The following is an 8,821-nucleotide window of genomic DNA, read 5'->3' as shown; positions in this document are numbered from 1 at the left end:
GACCCATTGGACTGTATGGGTGTCTATGCCACAGTCCCCCAGCTTCCTAATGAGAATGGGGTGAGAGACAGTGTCAAAAGCCTTCCTGAAGTCTAGGAAAACTATATCCACTGCCACCCCTGCATCCAATGATTTAGTGACCTGGTCATAAAAGGCCACCAGGTTGGTCTGACAGGACCTGCCGCTGATGAACCCTTATTGAAGAGGACCTGTCTGTTCTGCTGCTTGGAACTTGAGGTGTATTTCCTTCCCCTTTGAGGTGGCTGTCCTTCTCCCAGGAGCTGCACTGGGTGGTAGCTCTCTGAGGCAAGGCCATGGATAGCAAGCAAAGGTCAGAGACCAAAACACTAAGGTCTCAGATGGAAGGAGCCAGGGCTTCTAGAAGCTATACCTTGGACTGGCTTTAGGGTAGGGGTGTCAAATTCATCCAGCCCCACAGACTGGATGGCTGGCATGGGGGCCATAGACACTCCTTCTCCATCTCCTTTCCCCCAGCATACCTAATCCGGTGGCCACTCCAGCCACTCAGGAACCAGTGCAGATCCCAGAACAGAACTGGCACCACATGCAATGTAGTCCGTCCATAGCATGTTGCCACCGTGCCCAAATTATACCACATGTGCCTGCTGAGGCAGCTCTGGGACCATGTTGAATGTGGCGCCTGTTCCAGCCAGTCTGGGACCTGTGCCACATGCAGCACCATTGTGGCACAGTCCAGGTAGGGTGGTCTCTGTGCACAGCACATCCCAGCTGGACTACACCATGTAGGGCACCTGTTATTGCCACATTGGTATCTGTGCCAGTCCCAGACTGGCTGGAGCAGCTTCCAGATCAGGTATGCTGGGAGAGGGGGATGTGGAGGTAGAGGGGAAAGCGGTAGAGGAAAGGGAGGGGGTCTTTGGGCCTGATCCAGTCTGCAGACTGGCTTCACACCATGGGCATGCACCATGCTCCACATAGGTCTGATCAGACTCAGGGGCAGCACCAAGGGACAGATGGTAGGCTTTGCAGGCTGTATCCAGCCTGTGGGGCTATATGTCTGATTCCCCCTGCTTTAGGGTATACTCAGAGAAAGTAGTGGGAAATTCATAACACTGTCGACTTGCTACTCCCATCAACTTCAGAAAGATATGTTTGTAGTCCCAAAAATCAGGTGTCAACACTTCTATCTCTTGACTCTTGTCACTGTGGTATGACCAACTGGTTAGTACACTGGATAAAGTGGATATTATTTTTAAAACACTCTAAACAATATATATATATAGAGAGAGATTTGGATATAGGCAGAATTTAGAAGCACAGGTTATTGGACACGCATGATAACATGTAATTGTGTACACCATTACATGTTATCATGTGTGTCCAATAACCTATGCTTCTAAATTCTGCCTATATCCAAATCTCTTTCTCATTGTTTCCATTTGTTTTTATAGATGACATTGTTTAAAAAGTATGGATCAAGGCCTGGAAGAGTAAGTTTTCCAATCAACTTTTCTTTTGTAAACAGGGATTCTCAAAATATCTATATGCACATGATTTGGGAACATATCAAAGAAGTGATGAAATGTTTACGCATGTAAGAATCTGGCCCAGAGCATGAGTGTTTCATGAAGGGTGCTATGCCTCTTCTGTGCCCTTTGAAGCTAGTGGGAGTTGAGAGCCCAGCCAGCTCCAGGAGTTGCTTGGCAACTTGTAAAATCAGACCCAAAGACAGGATCACAAGTTGTCAAAGTGGATAGGTTCTGGCACCTGAAACTGTAAATGAGAATGCATTTTTGCAATCAAATGTAGCCTTATCCATATGTCTTAAAACATGTATCTGCATTCTAGATTGTGACTTTATTAGGCAAGGCTGTGCTTGTATAATAGAAGGACACGTTAGAAAAGTAAGTTGAGGATTTTTAGGCATCTGACATGCATTGAGAGAATTAAAAAATTTCCTTTGAGTTTGCTAAGACTATGGATAAGCTGGTGCTATATTTGTAGCAAGAAATATATGCCCTTTTAGCACTGCAAAAAGTGAATATACAACTGTTCAAGCAGTGTGTCATGGAGAAAATATGCTGGTTTGTCCACAACAAAATGTTAACTTTTTCCAACAGCAACTTCTCAGCAGCATTATAATTTCTACCACCACATTGTAATCACCAGTATGGTTATGTGTAGCACTGTAGGGTGTGGCTTGGTCCTCCAGCAATCCAGGATACTATACTCCTGGCACCTCCACCCAAGTCCCAGGAAGTCTGTCCATCTGTCACACCAAACTGCTGCTCCGGAGAGGTGGAGCTAGTCTCATAGATTACCATATGGAGTTGCTTCTGAGCTCTGTCTGTCTTAGTGTACAGGAGAAAATCCCTCCTGCCCCTAAAAATATGACAATAAATCAACACCCCAAACCCTCCTACCTTGCAAAAAAACCCCCCAAAAACTTAATGTTGCATAAGCATCTCTGATGCTATCTGCAAGCCAAGGAATGTCACACAGCAGGAACTTGTTGGTATTTGACATTGTGTCCAAGTACTTGAAAAAAAGTCAGCTTTAGGCTTTTACACATGAAAAATGCCATGAAGAGGAGGTTCTCTGGCACCTTTCCTGAAGTGGAGCCAGTGTCAGAGCTGTGCAGGGTGATGCCATGGGTGGTCTGTGTGAGCTTTATGTTGTGGCTACCTGCTATAATTCATGAAAATCATGCCTACAGCAAAGAGAAGAGCCATAAGACCCTCCTGAAGCTGAGGAAGAGCAAGAAAAGAAGCTGAACATGAGTTTTGCCCAGTAACCAACTGCTGTAATTTAGAAAGGCCATGGCTGGGGCAAAGGGAAAACCCATCAGCCCATCTCTTGAAGCACAGGGAGAATTGAAACGTGAGTCAGAATCATAGAAAATTTGGGTTGGAAGGGATGTCACAAGGCCATCTAGTCCAACCTCATGCTCAAAGCAGGACCAGTGCCAACCAGATCATCCCAGCCAAAGCTTTGTCTAGCCAGGTTTTAAGTCTCCAAGGATGGAACTTCTACCACCTCTCTGGGTAACCTGTTCCAGTGTTTTACTCCCCTCCTAGTGAGAAAATTCTTCCTAATATCTAACCTAAGCTTCCCTTGCTGCAGCTTGAGACTGTTGCTCCTTGTTCTATCATCTGCCACCACTGAGAACAGTCCAGCTCCATCCTCTTTGGAACCTCCCTTGAAGTAGTTGAAGGCTGCTATTAAATCCCCCCTCAGTCTAGTCTTCTGCAGACTAAATAAGCCCAGTTCCCTCAGCCTCTCCTCATAAGTCATGGGCCCCAGCCCCCTCACCATTTTTGTTACCCTCCAATAGATTCTCTGTAATTTGTCTACATCCATTTCCATAGTGGGGGGCCCAAAACTGATCACAGTACTCAAGATGTGGCTTTACCAGTACAGAATAGAAGGGCAGAATCACTTCCCTTGACCTACTGGCAATACACTTACCAATGCAACCCAGTATGCCATTACCCTTCTAGGCAACAAGGGCACACTTCTGGTTTATTTTCAGCTTATTGTCCACTGTCCCCGCCAGGTCCTTTTCTGCAGAGCTGCTGCCCAGCCGGTCAGCCCCTGGCCTGTACTGGTGCATGGGGTTGTTCCGTCCTAAGTGCAGGACTTTGCACTTGTCCATGTTGAACCTCATGAGATTTCTTTTAGCCCAATCCTCCAATTTGTCTAGGTCACTCTGAATCTAGGTCCACCCTCCAGTGTATCTACTACTCCCCCAAGTTGGTATCATCTGCAAACTTGCTGAGGGTGGACTCCATACCATCTTCCAGGTTATTGAAGAAGGCATTGAACAAAACTGGTCCCAGGACCGACCCCTGGGGTACTCCACTTGACACTGGCTGCCAACTAGACATCAAGCTATTGATTTACTACTCTCTGAGCTTGATTCTCCAGACAGTTTTCTATCTGCCTTACAGTCTATTAATTCAGCCTGTACTTCCTTAGCTTGCCTGCGAGATTGTTGTAAGAGACCATATCAAAAGACTTGCTAAAATCAAGGTACACCACATCCACAGAACCAGTCACCTCATCATAGAAGGCAAACAGGTTGGTCAGGCATGACTTGCCCTTGGTGAATCCATGCTTACTGTTCCCAATCAACTCTTCCTCCTCCAACTGCTTAGAAATGGATTCTTTGAGGATCTTCTCTATGATTTTTCTGGGGACTGTGGTGAGACTGATTGGTCCATAGTTTCCTGGATCCTCCTTTTCCTTTTCTTAAATACGGGCATTATTCCAGTCATCTGAGACCTCTCCTGATCACCATGAGTTTTCAAAGATGATGGCCATTGTCTCTGCAATCACATCGGCCAAATCCCTCAGCACCTTCAGGTGCATCCCATCAAGTCCCATGGACTTGTATATGTCCAGCTTTTCTAAATAGTCCCTAACCTGTTCTTTTGTCACTGTTGGCTGCTCACCTCCTCCCAGTGCAGTAGTCTGGATGTTGACCTTGCCAGTGAAGACTGACGTGAAACAGGCATTGAGCACTTCAGCCTTTTCTCCATTCTTTTCTCCTGTGTCACAAGGTTGCCTCCCCTATTCAGTAAGACAGCTACACTTTCCCTGATCCTCCTCTTGCTACTGACATACTTATAGAAACCCTTTTTGTTACTCGTCACATCCCTTGCTAGCTGCAACTCCAGTTGTGCTTTGGCCTTCCTGACTTCATCCCTGAATGCCCGAGCAATGCTCTTATATTCTTCCCTAGTTATTTGTCCAGGTTTCCAATTCTTTTAAGCTTCCTTTTTTGTGATTTAATTTATTGAAGGGTTCCCTGCTAATCCAAGCTGGTCTTCTGCCATACTTGCTAAACTTCCTGTGCATCAGGATGGCTTGTTCCTGCACCCTCAGTAAGGCTTCTTTAAAGTACAGCCATATCTCCTGGACTTCTCTGCCCCTCAGTCTGGCTTCCCAGGGAATCCTGGCCATGAGTTCCCTTAGAATCATAGAATCATAGAGCTGGAAGAGACCCCAAAGGATCATTGGGTACAGCCCCCTGCATGAGCAAAAAAGACATCTGGGGTCAGATGACCCCAGCCAGGTGACTGTCCAGTCTTCTATTGAAGACCTTTAGGGTAGATGATTGCACCACCTCTGGGGGGGAGGGTTCTTCCATAGTCTGGACACCCTAGTTGTAAAGAAGTTTTTTCTAAAGTTCAGCCTGAAACTATCTTCCAGGAGTTTGTGGCTGTTTTTTCTAGTTTTCCCCCAGAGTGCCCTGGTGAACAGTTGTTCACTGAGCCCCTGATGTACACCTCTGATATAGCAGTAAGCCACAATCAGGTCCCCTCTCAGCCTTCTTTTCTTTAGGCTGAAGAGTCTGAGATCCCTCAGCCTTTCCTCATATGGCTTGCCATGCAAGTCCCTGATCATGTGGGTGGCCCTTCTCTGGACCCTCTCGAGCTTCAGCACATCCTTGTTGAAGTGCAGCACCCAGAACTGGACACAATACTCCAGCTGCGGCTGCACTGGTGTTGAGTAAGGTGGGAGAATCACTTCTTTGGATTTACTGGAGAAGCATCCCATTCAGTAAGGGACCCACACTTCCCCTGATTTTCCTTTTGTTGCTGACATACCTGTAGAAACCCTTCATGTTGCCATTCACATCTCTTGCTAGCTTCAATTCCTATTCTTGGCCAACCTGATTTCATCCCTGCACACCTGAGCAGTACTCTTAGTTCCTGTCCCCTTTAAATACAACCAGCTCTCCTAGACTCCTTTCCTCTTCAGACTGCCCTCCCAGGGGATCCTGCCCATCAGTTCCCTGAGTGAGTTCTTCTGCCTTTCTAAAGTCCAGGGTCCTTGATCTGCTGCTTTCCATCCTTCCTTTCCTCAGGATTTTGAACTCAGTCATCTCATAGTCACTGCTGGCCAAATTGCCATCCACTACTATATTCCCCACCAATTCTTCCATGTCTGTGAGCAGGCAGGTCAAGAAGAGCATAGCCCCTAGTTGGGTGCTCCAGCACTTGTACCAGGAAGTTGTCCCCAATACTCTCCAAAAGCTTCCTGGATTGCCTGTGCACTGCAGCATTGCCCTTCCAGCAGATGTCAGGGTGATTGAAGTCCCCCACAAGAATTGAGGCCTGCTACCAGGAAGCTTCTGCTAGTTGTCTGAAGAAAGCCTCATCCACCACTTCTTCCTGGCCTGCTGGTCTATAGCTTACCCCCACCATGACATCACCCTTGTTGCTTTCCCCTCTGACCCTAACCCAGAGTTTTCAACAGACTAGTCTCCAATTTCATACTGGAGCTCTGAACAATCATATGGCTCTTTTACATACAGTGCAACTCCTCCTCCTCTTCTCCCCTACCTGTCCTTCCTAAACAGTTTGTACCCATCCATGACAGTCATGCGAGTTATTCCATCAAGCCTCTGTTATTCCAATCATGTCATAGTGCGAGGACTTCCAGTTCTTCCTGCTTGTTTCCCAGGCTCTGTGCTTTCATGTACAGGCACCAGTAACTAGCTGATTGCTCTGATTTCTGAGGAAGTATGAGAACACATCCCCTGTTGCCCCTTCCTGCTTGCTCTTCCTCCAGGTCTCCCACTTCCCTACTTACCTCAGGGCTTTGGTCTCCATTCCCTGGTGAACCAAGTTTATAGACCTCCTCACTAGGTTTAGTGTGTAGGAATTTAATGCTTACTTAGGTGACTGACTGCTATAGTTTGGCTGTGTCCTGGCAGGAGACCAGCACCCAGTGCACCTCTCTGTGGTGCTAGATTGGGAGCCATAGAGCGTTTTTGATGATGAGAACTGAAATTGTCAAGCCTTTGGCAGTGGAAACTAACAAAGTGGGCTATGACTCTACACTTCCAGTGCATGGGAGGAAGAGGAGAAATCCCTGGTGTGGCTGTGGTTCCTTGGGTAGCTAGCCAGTCAGCGCTTTCCTCTGCACTTGTTTATCCTCGTAAGCCTCCAGAGATAGGTGTGTTTTGGGAGGGAGTGGGAAAGTAGTCCCACGAAGCATGGTGAAATTACTATACGCTGGCCCTCTAGCTGTGGTATGCTGGTAGTATGTGTTCTTGTCATGCTGTGCTCCAGACAACCAGACACTGGATTGGCTGCACATGAATTTCATCCTGTTTTTTTTGCTGGTACAAGTTTGTCAGAAATTTCTACTGCTTCAAATGAATGCCTGTCCATACCTGAAGTATGACACTTGGCTTAATAAATTTCCATTCTTTCCTTGGTTTGTTTGTTGTTGTTTTTCGTTTGGCTTTTTTTTGTGGGGGGGGAGGGGGGGGGTATTTGTTGGCCCCATTCACTGTTCAGAAGCTCCAGTTAACAGATTTTCCAAACACCTCCTCTCAGCTTAGTAATATGTGATCCTCACAGGACATGTATATTACCTGTTTAAAATGTACCTACACTAAATGGTGGTGGTCTCAGTATCCAGCCTGCAGCTCACCCATAATTTTTACATACTGTAACGGTCACGTTTGCATTGCACTATGAACAGAGTACCTTCTGCAGAAACCCAAAGAAGACCTAAAAATCATGAGGTATTTAAAAGGTTAAAGAGTGGGTTTCAGCTTGTCTTCCAGTTCTTAAGCTCCACTTCCTTATTGCAATCTTTAAAAATATTAGAAAAGGTTGAAATTCAAAGACAGGAAAAGAACAACATTATCATATCAGTTGAATATTTTGAATCAGGTTTTATACAGGAAAAAGGATGAGGCATACACTCATAGTTTTTATGGTCTAAAGTGATTATTGTGACCCCCTTGTGAAACAAGGATTCACCAAATTAATTCTTTTTTTTTCAGCTATTGTCTTTCTTTTAGAAAAGACATCTAATCTAGATTTAAAAGTTCTTAGTGATGGAGAACCCATTTCAATGTGCATGTGTGGTGGGGGTGGGGGATTTCCTCTTATTTTCTCATCTAAATTTGATAGATTTCAACTTCCATACACTGAATCTTGCTATGTACTGTATTTTCTTGCATACAGCATGTTCCAGAATAGGATACATATCTTGTTTTTAGAAGGCAAAATGACGAATAAAAGATCTTTATTGGATGAAGTAACTGAGTAGCAGCAGGAAGGGAGCTGAGCCTGGTTATCATACTGGTATAGAACTTGCACTGTCTCTGGTTATCTCAGAACTGAAGACGCAAACTTGGAAAGCAGGTAGCTGGCACTCTCCTCAAGGTGCAAAGGACCCTCTTTCCATGACTGTAGTGCGAGTTCAAGAGGGAGGGCTAGAGCGTGTGAAATTGGATTGAAACTTTGGACTGGGACATGGGTAAATTTGTGGAGGATTGATTATGTATAGTCAGCCTATATTCTTTAGTCATTCTAAACATTAACTCTAAGCTTTCACTGCATCTTGAGTTTAACCTGACAACATCAGATAATTTGAGCCACCTCTTTCTCTCCTGAAGCCTCTGTGGTATGCTCTTAATGAAACTGCTTTTCTAAATGCTCATCTGTATGAGCTCACCAATTATTTCCTAGGACTTACCCAGAGACAACACACAAGTACTCGGTCTGTGGTTTTTCAGTGTATTCCTTATTATGCTTTGTTTCTCTGGTCCCTTTATCGGATCCTTTTACAAGTACATAACCTTTTAATCACTGTTGTTTAGAGGTTAAATGCACATTTCTGCATTGATCATTTCTCATTCCAAGGTGTAATTCTATCTCCTTATTTATTTGTAGAGACACACAAAATAATTTAAATGTCTGCTGTTTTATTATTTCTTCTCAGTTTCTCCAATATAATTATGTTTAAAACCCCACAGTTCTCAACCTTGGAGCAGAAAAGCACCTTCAAGGACAATTTTGCACTCTGGCTG

The sequence above is a fragment of the Gavialis gangeticus genome, unplaced genomic scaffold (genome assembly GCF_001723915.1).
Source record: "Gavialis gangeticus isolate Ggan-Ray unplaced genomic scaffold, GavGan_comp1, whole genome shotgun sequence".
NCBI lineage: Eukaryota > Metazoa > Chordata > Crocodylia > Gavialidae > Gavialis > Gavialis gangeticus.
This window is presented reverse-complemented; position numbering follows the sequence as displayed.